This window comes from Henckelia pumila, chromosome 1 (genome assembly GCF_033568475.1).
Source record: "Henckelia pumila isolate YLH828 chromosome 1, ASM3356847v2, whole genome shotgun sequence".
NCBI lineage: Eukaryota > Viridiplantae > Streptophyta > Magnoliopsida > Lamiales > Gesneriaceae > Henckelia > Henckelia pumila.
In genome coordinates this window covers 171,304,575-171,324,148 of record NC_133120.1, presented here as the reverse complement: position 1 = coordinate 171,324,148, position 19,574 = coordinate 171,304,575, and the positions used below count along the sequence as shown (strand labels likewise).

Genomic DNA, 19,574 nt, shown 5'->3' with positions numbered 1-19,574 from the left:
TTCAAGCCGAGCCGGAGTTGTTTGTTGCAATCAGAGAAGCACAGAAGTCTGAGCCGAGCATTCAGGTTTCGGTAGAGAAAGTCAGAACTGGGCATCAGTCAGAATTCCAGGTTAGAGATGACGTTTTGTTTGTGAATAACCGTATTGTTGTGCCTGATATTTCGGAGTTGAGACAGCGTATTCTCCGAGAGGCTCATTGCAGTCGGTTTAGCGTTCATCCTGGAGGTCGTAAGATGTACAACGATCTGAGGAGTCAGTTCTGGTGGAAGAGAATGAAGGACGATGTTGCGAGATTTGTATCTCGGTGTTTGAATTGTCAGCAAGTGAAAGCAGAGCGGAAGCGACCAAGTGGTCTTTTGCACAGCCTATCTGTTCCTGAATGGAAATGGGATCACATTTCTATGGATTTTGTCACGAAACTACCACGATCCGTTCGAGGATGCGATGCTATTTGGGTGGTGATCGACCGATTGACGAAGTCTGCGTGTTTTATTCCGTACAGGATGACGTATCGTCATGATCAGATGGCTGAGTTGTATGTTAGCAATGTTGTGAGATTGCATGGTGTGCCGAAGTCGATCGTTTCAGACAGAGATCCTAGATTCACTTCTCACTTCTGGCACAGTCTTCAGGGGGCACTTGGTACTCGATTGCATCTGAGTACAGCTTATCATCCTCAGACAGATGGACAGTCAGAGCGGACCATCCAGACGTTGGAGGATATGCTGCGAGCGGTAGTGCTAGACTTTGGCACTAGTTGGCAGGATTCTTTGCCTCTTGTCGAGTTTTCTTACAACAACAGCTTCCAAGCGAGTATCGGTATGGCGCCTTTTGAGGCTTTGTATGGTAGAAAGTGCCGATCTCCGTTGTTTTGGGATGAATTATCCGAGTCACCAGATTTGGAACCGGAGATGCTTAGAGATATGGCAGAGCAGGTTAAGATCATTCAGACCAGAATGAAGTCAGCTCAAGATAGACAGGCGAAGTATGCGAATGTCAGACGTCGACCTCTGAGTTTTGAGCAGGGAGACCGTGTATTCCTTAAGATTTCTCCATTCAGAGGCACCGTCAGATTCGGTAAGAGAGGAAAGTTATCTCCGAGATTCATCGGTCCGTACGAAATTCTCGAGAAAATAGGCGATCTTGCCTACAGACTTGCACTTCCTCCGTCTTTATCTGGTATTCACGACGTTTTTCACGTCTCTATGCTGCGAAAGTATCAACCAGATATTTCTCATATCCTTCAGCCTGACGAAGCCGAGTTAGACGAGACCCTGAGCTATTTTGAGCGACCGATTCAGATCCTTGATCGGAAAGAAAAGCAACTCAGAACCAAGTTGATTCCATTGGTGAAAGTGCAGTGGAGCCGTCACGGAGTTGAGGAAGCGACTTGGGAGACAGAATCTGACATGAGACAACGTTTTCCAGAGTTGTTCGGATGACGTGAGTTCTTCTTACTGTCTTTAGTTCTTTATTCTATCTTATGAGTTATGGTTCTTGTGGATTCGAGGACGAAATCTCTTCTTAGTGGGGGAGAATTGTAACGCCCCGTTTTTATCTTAATTGAATTTATTTGAGTTAATCAGAGATTACAGAGTTCTCGAGCCGGTTTGATTTTGATCAGGGTCCTTTTTGCAAAAATTGGATTTTTCAGGGACTAAAATGCAAATATTGAGTTTAATATATTATCTACACTTGGAATAGGTTTGACTTAGTCTCTATTGCTTCTCCTTCTTCCCTTCCATCGTGTTCTTCCATTGGAGCTTGGGGAAACGCTTCTTCAAGCTTTCAAAATCCAGTCCGAGCTCGATCCGTCCGTTAGAAATTAATTCTGAAGGCAGATTATCGATCACTGCAGTGAGAGCTCTGTTATATTGTAAGTATTTCTCCGATCGGATATGTTTTGTTTTTCGGAGGTTGTTAGAATCGATTTAGATTCTAGTATGTTATTCTAGACAGAGTTCTGATCGTTTATTATCTGTCGGTTTTGAATTAGAGCGACGTCCGGATTTGTTATGATTTTTGGAAGCCATTTTCGAAAATGTGGATTTTGAGATTGATGGGTTTGCTTTGTTATTGTTGTTTTGGGCATTGAATTGAGTTGTTATCAGTATTGAACTGCTGTCTGCGTTTCCGGTTTGTTCAGTTTATAGCCGTTATGCCGTCGGTTTGAGTTTTGGGTTTTCGAATCGTTTTTGTATTGATTGAAGTCTTGGTGTGTGAGTGATCGTGGTTGTTGATCAACTCTTGAATTCTTACAGATTCGTTGGAGTTTGTCGACCCCTGTGTTAGCAGCATTGTTCGTCGAGAGTTGGACGAAGAACGGTATAAAGAGTTTTCCTTGAACCGTTGCCTTGTTGTTGTTAGATTGTGTAGTTGTTTATACAATCTCTTTTGTAGCTTATCCAGAGTTGGAGCTACTGCATTGAAAGGTAAAAGCAGTCATCGTAGCGGGATAGCATACTCGGGACTGTTGGTTCTCGAGTTTCCCTTTTTAAATCACCTATTGCATTGATACTTGTTCTAGCACGTGGAACTTGTAATTGTTGATTGATTGAGTTTTTGTTATGTGGCTTATGTTTATGTTTATGTTATGCATTCATCTTGAGCCTACTTTGATTTCAGCGGGCAGAACCGCCCTTTTTGTTAAACGTTTGGGAACTATGATTGAGTAGCCTAGGTTGTAGTATTTCGCCTAGTGCTAGCATACTCATTATGGTTGCTCAAAGTCTAGAGGAGTGGGATACGTGGCACCACCTCGATTGGGAGAGTCGGTGAGTCGTTACGTGATCTCATCCTCGGGATCCCAAAAGCAGAGCAATACTCCCGTGTTTATCAGAATCGATATCCTGGTTTTAAAGACATGCATATCATTAACTTCGACTTGAATATGTGGTTTGATAGCATGTTGTGTATTCATTACTTGATATGTTGCTTTTACTGGGATTATCATTCTCACCGGTTATCCGGCTGTTGCTTTGTTTTGTATGTGTACTTGGCAACAGGTGGGGCAGGAACAAGTCAGAAGAGGCATAGTTAGCTTCGAGGGCAAGTAGTAGAAGTGAGACTCGGTTTAGAAGTCGAATTAGCATGTTTATCTAGTTTAAGATTGAAGCATGTTAGAACTCAAACTTGATATGTTTTGTTATTCGAATTAGTTTGTATTCGGATTGTAATCTGAAATCGAAGTATGTTGTTGTTGTATCGATTTAGACTTCTGGTTGTTTTTAGGCCTTCTGAAAGCATGACTTGTTATGGCATGTTTCCCTACACCCTGTTATTGCATTTGTATTTGAAGGCATGTCGGACCAAGCGCGGAATCCTTTTTTTTTCTGCAGCCTGAGCTTTTTCTGCCCAGGCCTTCCGCGCGCGGGCGAGGCGTTCCTCGCGCGCGCGCGAGGCCTCCTTTGGGCCTCGGGATCGTTTGCCCGCGCGCGCGCGAGCTTGGTTTCTCGCGCGGGCGCGCGGCGTTTTTTTTAAAAAAAAAAAAAAAAAAAAACTTTGACTTGTTTTACTCTTGGATTCTTGTTCGCTTAATTGTTGTTTAATCCGAGATTAGTCGTTTAGAATCGAGGTCTCACAGTATATTTGCGATCACGGCTTCGAGTGCTACACTTTGACGTAAGTTTGGCTAAATTCTACGATGGTTTAATTTTGGTGATATTGTTAGAATTAAGATTTGATTGTATAAACATGTTCTAGTATATACGACGATAACATATTTAAGTCGGTTCGCAAAAATATCGTCGTTTGGACATGTTTACAAGTTTTGCAAGATTTTAAAGAATTCTGAAATATTGGAGATGGTATTTTCGAAATTGGGATGATGGATTGAATATATTATGAGTTGTATATGATAGAAATATTGATGTTAATGTTTTTGGAATTACTGATTTCGGTCCGTTATGCCGCCGGTTGATGATTGTGAATTGATATGAAATTTTGAAAATAAGGGGCTGCCATTTTCGAGATTTAGCTGCTAAGTTGATGATGATATGTGATTTAGAATGTTGTATGAATGATGTTTAAGCCTTTGGAATTGTCAAATTCGAACAGTTATGTCGCCGAATTAAATTATGGTTGATTGATCAAGTCTTGAAGTTGTTTCCGCTTTTATGAGATTGAAAGCTTATGATATGAATTATATAACTACATTTCAGTTGGGAGTTGAAGATTATTGACGTCGAAGTCGATGAGTTCAAGTTGATTTGAATATTTGGATCAAAGTGGCATGAACTTGGAACTTGGACTATCAAGAGGGATATGGGCAGATTTTGATTTAAGTGCAGAATTTTTGACAGATTGTGTTGGAGCAAGACTTGTTAGAGTTTCAGAGAATGGAATAGAGAAGAAAGGTATGATTCGACATTAACCTCGACATGTAGAATAACTCGAGAACGTGGTGGTTTTTTAGTTTATTAAATCACATACATGCATGATTAGTTGTTTTACTTAATCTTATATGATCTAAATGAATTATTTGACTTAAATAATTTGGTTGATATATGAGTTGTTTGATTTAAACATGATTACTTATTGAGATTGATGATTGATAATTTATTTGATTTTGATGAGTTTAGATTATTTTGAATTGCTGAGTTGTGGTAGATTGGTTATAGAGTTGAGAGTAAACCTCTTGAGCCACAATTCTTTCGAAACCCTGAAAATAGAATCGAAAAGAAAATGTTGGACGTGGTGAACTTATATATGAGAGGCTAGAGATCTGACCTGATTTCTTTTTGCCACGGTTCTCAGTATAGTGTTCACAGTCCAGGGAATACGAGATTGTTACCACCTCGAGCGGGAGTGTAGGTGGGAGGCTTGATTTGTGGCCTTATTATATTTTCGGGATCCCAATGAAATGATTTTTGAAAATATCGATTCTGTGAGACTTGAATCCTTGAACCCTCGACTTGTCTTTGAGTTTTATGTTCTGAATGAATTTTATTTGAAAAATATTTGACAAGTAAGGGTATAAGGAAATGATGATTGTGATAGTAGATTACTTGTTTGAGTTATATCTACTTGATTTATATAGATGTCTTTCATACTGAGATTTATTCTCACCGGAGTTATCCGGCTGTTGTTTTGCTTGTATGTGTGCATTGCATCAGGTTGAAGAGTAAGCTAGTCGGACTTGACAGGGAAGCGAGAGATTGAGAGATTAGAGTGGAGACTCGGGTGTTAGAAGAAGTTTATGTTTTGTCAAACATGTTAGATTTGGATTCCAATGTTGAGTTGTTGAACTCATTGGTTTAGTTTAACCTTTCATGTTTGATGTTTATATTAAAGGCTTGAGACTAGACTTTAATCTAGATGTTTATGTTGTTGCTACATTTGAAATTTAGTGGACTCACTTTTGTAGATTCTACATGTAAACTTGAGTTGGTTTATATAAAGAAATGGGACTTATCTTCTTGTAGCATCATGCTCTCTTGGTTATGAAAATACTTGTTCAATTTATGCCTTTAGCTTTGATATATCTTAGGGAAGTTGGCATGAACATTTTCTTATTCCCTTGGATAGGTGTCAAGAATTATTAGCATACTATTATGTGATTTATACTTGGAACTAGTAGCATGTTTAAGACTTTTGTTGGCATTGGTATATCATTGTAGCATGTATGAGATTCATGTTAGCTTTGTTATATTTTGTGTGTTCAGAATTGGCATGGGAAAGTTTTGACAGCAGCAACCTTGTGCTGTTTTATTTTTCTGGACGTCTGGCCTACGCACGGGCGAGCCCCTGCTCGTGCGCGCGCGCAGGCCAGGCCTTGGGGGCTGCTGCCCCATTGAGCGGCGCACGCGCGAGGGGTGAGCTTGCGCGCGCACAGTGCAATTTTATAAAAAATAAAATAAAATTTTGGCCTTTGCTTGTTTGATTGCTTGGTGTTAATTCATGATCTTGGATTAATCATTATGACTTGAGAGATTAGTGCCCGAGTCCTCACACTTCACCTTGTAGATTTATATGTAGTGTGTTTAAATTGTGCTTTGTACTTCACGCCTCTTTTGAGATTTCTGCCCTGTATTTTTTTTGAAAATGCATTTGAAATCTTAGTCAAGTTATGCATGATCTTTTATGTTTAATGTTGAGAATGGATATGGATTACGAGTTTGAAATGGTGTTTTCATTAATGTTCAAGTGTTAGAAATTTTCAGAAACGGATTTTTTTTTGGAGTGTTTCATTCGAAAATTATGTGATGATTATTTGTGTTGCTTGGATGGTGAATTTAGGAGCTACCATGGGTGAAATATAGTCACATGGTAGTTCTTAGGATGGGTTGAAGCTAGCTTGTAAGTTGGAGTTGAGGAGCATTTCGAGTTTTAGATGAGGTTGGGCGTCGGTTTCAGGGCTGTTTATTGGAGGCTGGTTTTTGAGCCATGCTTGGCATGGGAGGGCTGTCCTAGTGGCTTGGAGAAGTATATGGGATGATATTGGACTTGGTTATAGATTGGGATCATGGGAGTTATGGTCAAAGGTCTTGGGAAGAAGATAGGACAGGAAATAGGGTGAGCAGAATTCTGGTTGTGTGAGTGCTGTCCGGAAATGAATTTTTAAAACATGGTTAGATTCTGGACTTAGTGAAGGGCTCGGGGCTGGTAGTGTCATAGGATGTTAGGGAAACGGAGTTTCAAGAGGAATTAAATTCGGTTGAGTTTTCCTTAATTTCTAAGCATTTGATCTAAGAGGTGCAGAATTTTGGGTGTTTAAGTTGCTGTTCGGAATTTAATGTTTAAAACAGGGTTAAAGTCAGATTTTGGTTAAGGGCTCGGGTCCAAAATTATTCTAAGATGTTGGGAATATGTCGGTTCAAGTGAACATGAATTCGGTTAAGTTTTGGTCGAGTTCTAGATTTTTGATTTTATTAGGTGCAGAATTTTGAAGTCAAAAGGCTTGCTGCCCGAAATTTGATTTTTCATAAAATGATTGCTTAGGAAATAAATTCCGAGGATGATTTCTTGGCTTAGTTCTAAGTGTCATGAAGTCGTGGTTTTAAGCGTAATTCTTTTTGATTAAGATTCGAGCAAGTTACAAATTTTACGGGCAAACCGCTCGAATTTGTCTTAAGCGCAAATTATGGGTTAAATTTCCATCCTTTGGGTGGCTTCCTAAATCACCATCCCGATCATCCATGTGTGGGTCATTTGCATGATTATCAATCAAATATTTACATGTACGTCATATTTACATATGCATGCTAAGTCCATATTCAAGTATGAAAGGAAAATATTTTTAGGAACTAAGTGAGATGATTGTGACTATAGAAAGTATGGGTTTGGACGAGTTAGGAGACGTTCTGACTTCCCTTACCAAATTTATGGGTTTGGACGAGTTGGAAGAAATCCTGGCTTCCCTTACCAAGTATGGGTTTGGACGAGTTGGGAGAAATCCTGGCTTCCCTTACCAAGTATGGGCAAGACGAGTTGGGTGTTATCCTGACTTTCTTGTGGCATAGTGCACTGCAGTCATGATCATGATCGAAATCACAGAGTCACAATTCAAGGATCTAAGTTCAATATTTATGACTATGTTCAGATCAGTTTATTCAGTTATTTATGTTCGACTTAGCAATGCATATGTTTCATTCATGTTCATCCTTTTTCATTTAGAAATCATTTATTTAAGTTAATGGCACAAAACAAAACTATTTTTAGTATCTGCTACTTTAAATCTGTGTGTGCTTGTATTTACGTAGTACTCGTTATCCCCCCGTATTCTTGCTGAGTCTTTTAGACTCACTACACTTATTGTTTTCAGGTGAGGAGTACTTCATTTAGATTGAGGGGCAAGACTATCGAGTGGACTGCGATGCGGGCACGGCGCATCCCTCCAACCTATGCTCGTCTTTCGCATAGTTACTAGAATTTTTATGTTATGAAGCATTTATTTTGCTTATTTTGTCAAATTTATATGTAATGTTTAGTCAGAATTGTTTTGAGCATGTAAACATTAGATTTTTAAACACTTTTGGATATTTGTTATGTCGAATCTCTTTCTTGGGTTCTCGTTCTTTTCTCGGTTTAGTTTACTTGTGTCGTCGGTTGTTTATTTCTTTCATTTTATTTTGTTTGCTGTCTGAGACAGGCGGGTTTTCACTTAAATAAATAGGTCATGCCGAAATTTTTATAAAAGTTTTTGAAAAATCCGCATTTTTATTTAATTATTATTTAAAGTTGAGTTAGGGTCGTTTCAGCATCTTTCAAAAACGAGGAATGCTATCTGATCTACAGGCTGTTTCCTACCGTTGACAAAAAGAAAAAGAAGTTGAGACCTTTGATATAAATATCAGAGCATGTCAAGAAGAGAAGGTACCTTTGCCATTACGACAACACATGTATTTCGATCACTTGAAACTATTTTGAACAATCTATTGCTCAATCCTTCGCTTCAAAGTATATCTGATCTACGAAGAGTTTTAATCAAGAGTTACTCAAATCCAAGCTATTGTTTGAAGAACATCGATCTAATCAAGGATTTGAGATTCTAAGCTTTCAAGATCTTAGCCATTCATCATCATCAACCGAACAAATGAAGAACAGTCCTAGAAATATATAGAGGATTAGAATGAAATTGCACCTGAGAATGAGAATTGCAGGTAACAAAGTTATTTGTTTTAACATGTTATTGTTACTAGTGCAAGAGATATATTGAGCTGAAAGCTTTGTTATGTCTTAACCTCTGTATTAGAAAAGATAATTTGTTAATTGAATTGAAGAATTGGACTACAGTTTTTATGAAATGAAATTGAACATTACTTTGTGGTACTTGGAATATCTGTTTATGTTGCATTATAGATGATGATGCAATAACCAAGTACAGAGTAACAAAAGATTGATTATAGGAAGTGATTAAGTGATTAGATCAACAAGAACAAAAAATGCATATGAATATGATGATATGATATGGGATCTAGAACTAAGATTCTTTTTATTTCGGTTCAGCGTATTTTATGATTAACTACATAAAAGTTCCGAAATAAGTATCTTCTATGCAATTGATTTGTTCAAGAATGAAACCAGAATTGGTAGATATGCCAATGGTTAGAATTTACAGATATGTTTCAAGGTAAGATTTTCGACTTTAGTTTAAGTTGTGAACTGGAATTCAATAATGAATTAATGAGTTTATGAATTGAATATTGCTTTTGAGGTTGATAGAATAGATGACGATATGAAAATTAGTTACAGTTGAGTCATTTCTTTTATTATGCTGAAAGTTATTACATCAACACAAGATGTGATTCTTGAAATATTTGATATTGAGTGGCTCTTCTTGTTTTTTTATAGAGCCTGAGTTGATTCACTCATTCTGAGTTATGAGATGCAAGTGAGTTGTTTTCACTTAGCAGAGTTTGTTATCCAGAAGATTTGATTTTGGATGACCTTGATTGAGAGATTTTCTCAATCTTGATTTCTTTCTTTTGATTTTGAGAACTATTTATCCTTTGATGGATATTTCAGCGTATTTTGAGATTTTTGGCTCGTAACTGATAGAAAGATTTGAATACTATCCAGATTGTGGGTTGATTGTATGATTTGTCAGTACTTTGGACATTGAAATGAGGAATGAGATAGGCATTCGATCAATTGATTACAGATTTCTGTGTATTCTGGCTTGAATATTCAGACGAATGTATAACCAATCAGAATGATTTTCAATTGGAAATGAGTCAGATTTATTTAAAAAGATTAAAGAAACACAGAATGTGAATCAAAGCAGTAAGAAATCAGTAAAAAAATGCCAAATTGAAATATGAATTGAAGCCTTAGATCAAAATGGATGAATTTGATTATAATTAAATTGTATGATTGTGCTAGATGTATACAAAAAGATATATCCAATTTTGAAAGAAATGCACAATACTGAGTTCAATATTCATCCAATAGTTGTTTTATCAGAAAATAAAGAAAACAGATGTAACAGAATTCGTACGTTTTAGAAGCTAAACGTATAAAGAGTTTTAGTTGAAGTTGAAAAGCATTGACCAGATGGTTCAGTGACAGGTTTAATAACTTCCAAAGTGGAATAAGATCATGATTTGACAGATTATTTTACTAAACTACCAAGATAAATCAGTATGCATCATGTAAATTGTGGTAGTTATGATCAGATTGATTTGAATTACTGAATAAGATGATATGGAGTATGACTAGATCACTGATAAGTGGTCAGAATTTGAAACGACCCTAACTACTAATATCTAATAAAATAAAGAAAATGCGCAAAATTTTAAAAATTTTGGTATGACCTATTTGTTTGAATAATAAAACCACCTGTCTCAAACAGCAGTTTAAATAAAACCTCAACCCGAGGTAAACATCTTACACAAAGCTTGCAAAACAATATCTAGTTCGACGCCAGACGAAGGGGAAAATATTTAATGTTTACATGTCAACATAGTTTGCAGGGAATAACACATCCTGCTACTGAAAAGGGAAACACCAAAACAACAACGTATAATTATTACAAAGACATAATGCGGAAAGGAAAGAGCGGCAACGGTCAGGGCGTGCCACCGAACACCTATGGGCCCTGGAAATCCTGCCCCGCAGCCTCGACCTAATGCTCACCTGCACCAAGCATAGTAGTGAGCCTAAAAGCCCAGCAAGATTTAAATAATACATCAAGGGTTCAAAATAATGCATAATACAAAAATAGTACTCAGTAAACTAATGAATCTCACACGAAAGGAAAAAAGTCATTACATGCCCGAAGTAAGAACAGTAGCAATATGCGATGGAAAACACATTCATGAATCAGTTATCCTTTACTTTTTCTTTTAATTTAGCTCCTCGATTGTGACTATGGTTTTGATCGATCAACGGCTATAGTATACAATGCCGGCAAGGAAACGAGTTCTTCTCAGCCCCACATTGCCCCTCTGATTTGGTAGGGAAGTTGAGATTTCTCTCAATCCCGATCTACACGTCTAATTTGGTAGGAAAGCCGAGATGTCTCCCGACCCCGATCTACACGTCTCATTTTGGCAAGTGACCTAGGGCATCCTCTGACCCATCATTGCACATCTAAGTCACAATCAAATCACTTCATTCTTTAACTTACCTTTCATTTAACATTTATCAATTCAACATTTAAACCTTTACAAACATTTCTTTTAATACTAGACTTCGGGACTAGAATATTAAATAAATTTGAAGTCACACACGCGAATAAATGGCGTTAAATAATGTAAACAAAATAAACTCAAAAGATAACATGACATAAATTTTATGGATGATTGGAGTGTTGGGGAGAACCCTAGGCTTAAAGCTTTACTCCTTTTTACTTAAGTTTACGCTCACAAGGGCCCAATTCGAGCGGTCGACCTATAAAATCCATAACTCATCTTATATTAATCCAAAAGACTTCCCGTTCGAACCGGCACCTCAAACACATCTTAAAATACTCTAATAACCAGTATTTACATTTTTATAATGGTCCAAACCAACTCAAACACTTAGACACCCGGACAGCCCGTAAACAAGGGAAAAATTTGCTCACGTCACTCTAACTTAAAACGTGCATAACCCAATCGATTTTTATCCGAAATAGGCCCAATTCGCACCGAAACGACCCTAACATCCTATACATTCAGAATATCAGGGGTAGTCTCTGTCCAGGCCTCTAAAACAAAACTCACCAGAACTGTTTCCCAAGACTTGACGCAAAAGTGAAAATTTTGTTTTAGGACCACTTGACACTATGGACTCCCGAACTCATCTCTCTACCTATTGCACCTCAAAAACCCATGTAAATGACTATAGACATGCCAATATCTCCAGTTAGGTTCCTCAAACAAGGTTCTAGCCCGACACTACCTTACTTCTCCCTTTTTGCCCAAACCGCTAGCCCGACGACTTCAAAACTCTAGTAACCGACACCCAACCTAAATACTCCATCACCAGCCCTATAACCCTCCTCAAACACATCCAAATATACATGTTCAACCTCATGATCACCGCATGGCAGCCCCTCCACTCCTTCCATCCATTCATACAAAATATTTCAATCCAACGCCACAAACTCGATTCAATTTACAACATTTCAAAGCATAAGCATCAAACAACTTGGCCAACACCATGAGGGGCTTAAAAACCATCATTCACACACCTCAAGTGGCCAAACAATAGCAATATACACACTGAATTTTTATCAATTCACCAACACATTTCAATTTATGCAAGATTCCCACCTCCTTTCAATCCATAAAACATTCTAGCAATGATAGAAGCACATTTTCGAAATTTAAATCCCTAGACTACTGAAAATTCGAACAAAGACAACCCTATAAGCACACAAGTAGTTTGAAAAATTCAAAATCAAGAGAAGGAACCAAGAAAACATATAATCCATGCTTGGGTTTCAAAAGAGGAACAAAAATCTTTCCTAGTCTAGCAACCAAAAAGGAAGAGGGATCGGCCAAGCTGGAGCAAAGGCTCGACCAGCAGCTGGATACAGCCTTCTCAGGTGGTCCTCGGGGCGGCACGGCGGCAGTTGGTGGTGGGGAACGGCCGGTGAAGTGAAGGTAGGGGAATAAGAGAGAAGTCGACTTGAAGAAGTGGAAGAATGGAGGAATGCCATGAGAATGAGAGGGAGAGAGATGTGAGGCGGCTGAAGTGTGAATAAAAATGCTAGGGTTTAAGTTGTGGTGTGATATAATATGTATATGTATGTATAGGTGTTAGTGTGTGAGTGTAGGACAAATCAAAAATGCTTTTTGACCCAATAAAAGAACTAGTTTTGATTTAAAAATTTTAGCTTGTAGAATTGCCTCAAATTTAAAGTTCTAAGTCTAGAATCTTAAATTTTAAATGTCAAGAATGAAATTTCACTTGTCCGGGTTCAAAAAGGCTAAATTGAGAAATTTAAAGAATTACGCGCGAAAATGCGCTTACGAGATTTTTCTTGAATGAAAAATCTAAAATAAAGATTTTATTTTATTTTCCTCACCTCTCAAGAAATTTAGGTCACCTAAATTTAAAATGAAGGATTTTTTCGTCGTGCTTGCCTTTGCCGTGCGCCGAAGCCGGAAGTCACCAATATAAACAATTTAAGCAATTAAAATTTTAATATTATACGAATAAATTCTAAGGAGATTTAAATCATTTAAATTAACAGGAATTTTAGAATTTTAAACATTAAAACTAATTTAGGCATGAAATTTAATTTATAGAATTTAGGCGTCACAAAAACAAATAAACGTTTGAGGAAATTTAAATACTTTAGTTATTTTGATGTCACAATGTTAAATAAAATGTTTAAATAATAAACTGAGCGATTAAAATAATTTAAATAAACTAAATGATTGTTTAAAAGTCAATTAAATAAAATACACAAGCAGAATAAAAATCTTTAAAACAACTTGGACAACTACAAGTATTTAAATAAATAAGCTAGACATTTAAAATGATTTAAAATAACTAACCGCTAACGTAAGTTATTTAAAACAAATAAGTTGGATCATCCAAAAATATTTAAATAAATAAGCTTAACGGTTAAAATCATTTAAATAACTATCCAATAAACTTTAATCATTTTAAATAAATGAGTGGGACAGTTAGGATCATTTAAACGAATAAACTAAATAATTAAAATCATTTATTTAAGCAAACTTAAACATTTAAAATATTTAAAACAATTAAGTTGCACAATAAAAATCATTTTGACAAATAAATTTAAACAATTAAAAGCCTTAATTAAATAGTTAGTACAATAAAAATCATTTGAATAAATAATTAATATTTTATTAGTGAATAATCCAGATAAAGAATTTTAAATCGATTAAACATAAAATAAAATAATAATCATAATATTTATTTAATTTAATGCATGCGATTTAATAAATTGGATTTTAGGTGCTACAATTCCTTCCCTCCTTAAATGGAATTTCGTACTCGAAATTCAAAACTTACTAACCAGGTTCGAATATCTTAGACCATAATAACACTAAATCTTCTTACCTCGCACCCACAAGAGTTGACGCTAATTAGCTTTCGCTGCAGACTCTGATACTTATTAATATCTATATATCTCCAAGGGTTTGGCTAACTCTCACTGTCCTATAAATTCCTAGTTCTTATTTGCTATCGAGTGATTTTATTCAAGCTTAAATTTTATCACTGCTCCAAATTACTGATCTAAATTGCAACCTACGAACGTCATCCTATTGCAACTCATAATTTCCACAACCTACAAATTCTTATACCTTTAAGTTATTGCACAACTTACATTTCTCTAATCTTATATCCTTCGTTATTGATCAATTATGCTTCACATAACCAATAAATAATTTATGTCGACCTCAACCATAACTTAAAAACTTTCTAAAAACAAAGTTATGCTTAATGTCTATTTACCAATTAAACTTAACTCATATAATATACAACCTGAGCTCTTAAGAAATTCACAAGTTCACAAAATACTTAACAACTAACACTAAACTTTTCTAAATAGGATAGTTAAAGGTCTATTCAATTCTAACTCGTTAGACCTCAAGATATGAGGTAGATCTGACCCATTTCTATATAATAAAAAAAATAAAATCTATCACAATCCTTGAAAAGAAAATATAACCATAAAAATGCACTGTTATTCAGTCCCAAGGTAATAACCGATAACATATAGAATCCAAATAGGTGACTAAATGGATCCCAATTATCCACTCACCAATTTATACGTTCATCTCTAGCATCTTTGATTTTACCGAAAGTTCAACTCTTGATTAAAATTTCCCAACAGATTTATCCACCTTTTCTATCCCAGATGCAACGACTAAGAAATCCATAATTACACTTCAAGTCAAAGTATACCATGAGCTATTAATCTCTTATGGAACTGGATCGTTTCTAAGTACCAAATAATTATCACGTATCACCTGAAGACATATCTCAAAACTCTAGTTCAACTTGTCAGCAAGTTTGAAAATCAAAAAAAATTCCCAAATTATTATATGTACAACCTGAATTCATAATTCAAGAGCTTAGTATAAAATTGGACACCTCGAAGAGTTTGTAACCTGATCGAAAAGGCTTTCTAATTGATCCTCCAGTACCTTAGTATTTTTCCCAATAAATAAATCTACAACTTATCCAAAAAAACTACCTGAATGTTCTATTCAGCATTCTATTCCCATAGTTGGTACATTAGTCTTACTGGTCGACAATCACAAAGTCTTAGAATGCAAATGTAAAGTACTCGAAAGTATTCTAGGGACAACTCTATTTCCTATATCGCAATTGTTCACCCATTCAGCTCACCAAAATCATCTATTTACTCTTAACGATCCTGTTTAAAATTTGAAACAACACATTCAATTAATTTACTACCTAGCAGTCTACTTGCTAGAACTAGATATGATTGATAGTCGTCACTCCTAGGATCACAACAATAACTTAGGATTTTATCTAGTATAAATGCTAAATTCCAACAGTCTAAACGCTTACTAAGCGGCTACGAGCCAATTCTCTACACAAGAATTTGAAATAATAATTAAAATTATGATCCACCCAAATCCTCATCATGATGGATCATGAAAAGAAATAGACATACAAGTAATGCTGCTTAATGTGAAATGAAATAATGCAAGCATTACAAAAAAAAAACGAGCTGAAAATAAAAATCTAGATAAGTGAAAACAACTCACTCATAATTCAATTCTAGGGGTGAATGAATAATAATTGAGGCTCCATGAATAATTAACATGGGCCAACAAGATCCAGATCTCGTAATCATTCATCCGTGGGTAATAAAATGATGCTCAAACAATCAAAGAACAATTAAGAGCAATCGGTGTGACTTTAGTCGAAAGAAGTCCACATAAGTTAATAATCAGGAAAAACAACGGTCTCAAATTAAAATCAGGTATCAGTCACACAACATGAGTAGATTACCAAAAATAAAGACAGTGGATCTTACTCACATCAACATGTGGCTCTAGTACCGAATAAAATTTCCAAAAAGTGTGAAACATTAACAAGAGTTTACTAAGAAGTTTGACCAATGCCAAAGTGGTAGAATTCAAGGCTGATTAATGTCATACGAATCCATAAATGAACCAAGGATAAGCAAAGAAATTTTGAATACTCAAAAGTATATGTTGCAATAGATACAAGCACGATTGAAGAATAAGAAAATAATGATAGGAATAATAGTTCACAAAATTGAAAGGCTCATAGTAACCGACTCACTAATCATCGAAATCATATTTACCCAAATAACAAAAGAAAAACTCAAATTGTCCATAATAATATAAAACAAATTACGCATCCGAAGTCTTCACACGAGTTTCATAAACTTAATATATCTATCAATTTCTAATCAAACTATTCACTTAGTTTAATCCGACTAAATCTCATCCCTAAGAGAATAAATTACGACAAGGACAGCTCAAATAATACCTCATAATATGCAAGTTTAATATTTCCGACAAATTCCTACAATCTCACCAAATATTGTTAACACCACCTAATAACTCAAACAACATTCACGTACTGTCCAAAACTGGAAGGAATATTAGTACACCAACTCCGTTTAACTTGAAACCGCATACTATAAAAATAAACATTTGAATGGTACACTATAAACTACTAAAACAAATTGTTAAACGAAAAAAAATAAACACTAAACTACGCACTGAAACAAATTAAACTTCTAATTTTGAAAATATTTTTAAAAAGGATGATATCAAAACATTTAAAGTATCAATTCAGGTATGACTAACATATAAAATTCTTTAAAAACTTACAGACTTTGAGGCGAGATCTCCCGAGTCCTAGCGTTCGGAGGTAGGCACATCCCAAGCCCAATGACCGTGCTCTGATACCAACTGAAACGATCCTAACTACTAATGTCTAATAAAATAAAGAAAATGCGGAAAATTTTAAAAATTTTGGCATGACCTATTTGTTTGAATAATAAAACCACCTGTCTCAAACAGCAGTTTAAATAAAACCTCAATCCGAGGTAAACATCATACACAAAGCTTGCAAAACAATATCTAGTTCGACGCCAAACGAAGGGGAAAATATTTAATGTTTACATGCCAACATAGTTTGCAGGGAATAACACATCCTGCGACTGGAAAGGGAAACAACAAAATGACAACGTATAATTATTACAAAGACATAATGCGGAAAGGAAAGAGCAGCAACGGTCAGGGCGTGCCACCGAACACCTATGGGCCCTGGAAATCCTGCCCCGCAGCCTCGACCGAATGCTCACCTGCACCAAGCATAGTAGTGAGCCTAAAAGCCCAGCAAGATTTAAATAATACAGCAAGGGTTCAAAATAATGCATAATACTAAAAATAGTACTCAGTAAACTAATGAATCTCACACGAAAGGAAAAAAGTCATGACATGCACGAAGTAAGAACAATAGCAATATGCGATGGAAAACACATTCATGAATCAGTTATACTTTACTTTTTCTTTTAATTTAGCTCCTCGATTGTGACTATGGTTTTGATTGATCAATGGATATAGTATACAATGCCGGCAAGGAAACCGAGTTCTTCTCAGCCCCATATTGCCCCTCTGATTTGGTAGGAAAGTTGAGATTTCTCCCAACCCCGATCTACACGTCTAATTTGGTAGGAAAGCCGAGATGTCTCCCGACCCCGATCTACACGTCTCATTTTGGCAAGTGATCCAGGGCTTCCTCTGACCCATCATTGCACGTCTAAGTCATAATCAACTCACTTCATTCTTTAACTTTCCTTTCATTTAACATTTCTCAATTCAACATTTAAACTTTTACAAACATTTCTTTTAATACTATACTTCGGGACTAGAATATTAAATAAATTTGAAGTCACACACGCGAATAAATGGCGTTGAATAATGTAAACGAAATAAACTCAAAAGATAGCATGACATAAATTTTATGGATGATTGGAGTGTAGGGGAGCACCCTAGGCTTAATGCTTTACTCCTTTTTACTTAAGTTTACGCTCACAAGGGCCCAATTCGAGCGGTCGACCTATAAAATTCATAACTCATCCTATATTAATCCAAAAGACTTTCCGTTCAAACCGCCACCTCAAACACACCTTAAAATACTCTAATAACCAGTATTTACATTTTTATAATGGTCCAAACCAACTCAAACACTTAGACACCCGGACAGCCCGTAAACAAGGGAAAAATCTGCTCACGTCACTCTAACTTAAAACGTACATAACCCAATCGATTTTTATCCGAAATAGGGCCAATTCGCACCGACACGACCCTAACATCCTCTAAATTCAGAATATCAGGGGTAGCCCCTGTCCAGGCCTCTAAAACCAAACTCACCAGAACTGTTTCCCAAGACTTGACGCAACGGTGAAAATTCTGTTTTTGGACCACTTGACACTATGGACTCCCGAACTCATCTCTCTACCTATTGTACCTCAAAAACACATGTAAATGACTAGTAGACATGCCAATATCTCCAGTTAGGTTCCTCAAACAAGGTTCTAGCCCGACACTACCTTACTTCTCCCTTTTTGCCCAAACCGCTAGCCCGATGACTTCAAAACTCTAGTAACCGACACCCAACCTAAATACTCCATTACCAGCCCTATAACCCTCCTTAAACACATCCAAATATACATGTTCAACCTCATGATCACCCCATGCCAGCCCCTCCACTCCTTCCATCCATTCATACAAAATATTTCAATCCAACGCCACAAACTTGATTCAATTTACAACATTTCAAAGCATAAGCATCAAACAACTTGGCCAACACCATGAGGGGCTTAAAAACCATCATTCACACACCTCAAGTGGCCAAACAATAGCAATATACACACTGAATTTTTATCAATTCACCAACACATTTCAATTTATGCAAGATTTCCACCTCCTTTCAATCCATAAAACATTCTAGCAATGATAGAAGCACATTTTCGAAATTTAAATCCCTAGACTACTGAAAATTCGAACAAAGACAACCCTATAAGCACACAAATAGTTTGAAAAATTCGAAATCAAGAGAAGGAACCAAGAAAACATATAATCCATTGCTTGGATATCAAAAGAGGAACAAAAATCTTGCCTAGTCTAGCAACCAAAAAGGAAGAGGGATCGGCCAAGCTGGAGCAAAGGCTCGACCAGCAGCTGGAGACAGCCTTCTCAGGTGGTCCTCGGGGTGGCACGGCGGCGGTTGGTGGTGGGGAAAGGCCGGTGAAGTGAAGGTAGGGGAATAAGAGAGAAGTCGACTTGAAGAAGTGGAAGAATGGAGGAATGCCGTGAGAATGAGAGGGAGAGAGGTGTGAGGCGGCTTAAGTGTGAATAAAAATGCTAGGGTTTAAGTTGTACTGTGATATAATATGTATATGTATGTATAGGTGTGAGTGTGTGAGTGTAGGACAAGTAAAAAAGTGTTTTTTGACCCAATAAAAGAGCTAGTTTTGATTTTAAAATTTTAGCTTGTAGAATTGCCTCTAATTTAAAGTTTTAAGTCTAGAATCTTAAATTTTAAATGTCAAGAATGAAATTTCACTTGTCTGGGTTCAAAAAGGCTAAATTGAGAAATTTAAAGAATTACGAGCGAAAATGCGCTTACGCGATTTTTCTTGAATGGAA

General features: G+C 36.3%; 1 long non-coding RNA gene across 2 annotated transcripts; it reads right to left on the bottom strand.

Moving 5' to 3' along the window:
* Positions 1–10,261: 10,261 nt before the first annotated feature.
* LOC140875513 (uncharacterized) lies at positions 10,262–19,273 on the bottom strand. Of its 2 annotated transcripts, none has more exons than XR_012148486.1 (3): positions 19,045–19,273; positions 16,725–17,224; positions 10,262–10,575 (listed from the first exon to the last, which is right to left on the bottom strand). It is a non-coding gene; the product is annotated as an uncharacterized lncRNA (long non-coding RNA). The 2 variants fall into 2 exon arrangements; XR_012148485.1 differs by having other exon boundaries at positions 16,749–17,224.
* Positions 19,274–19,574: the final 301 nt, after the last annotated feature.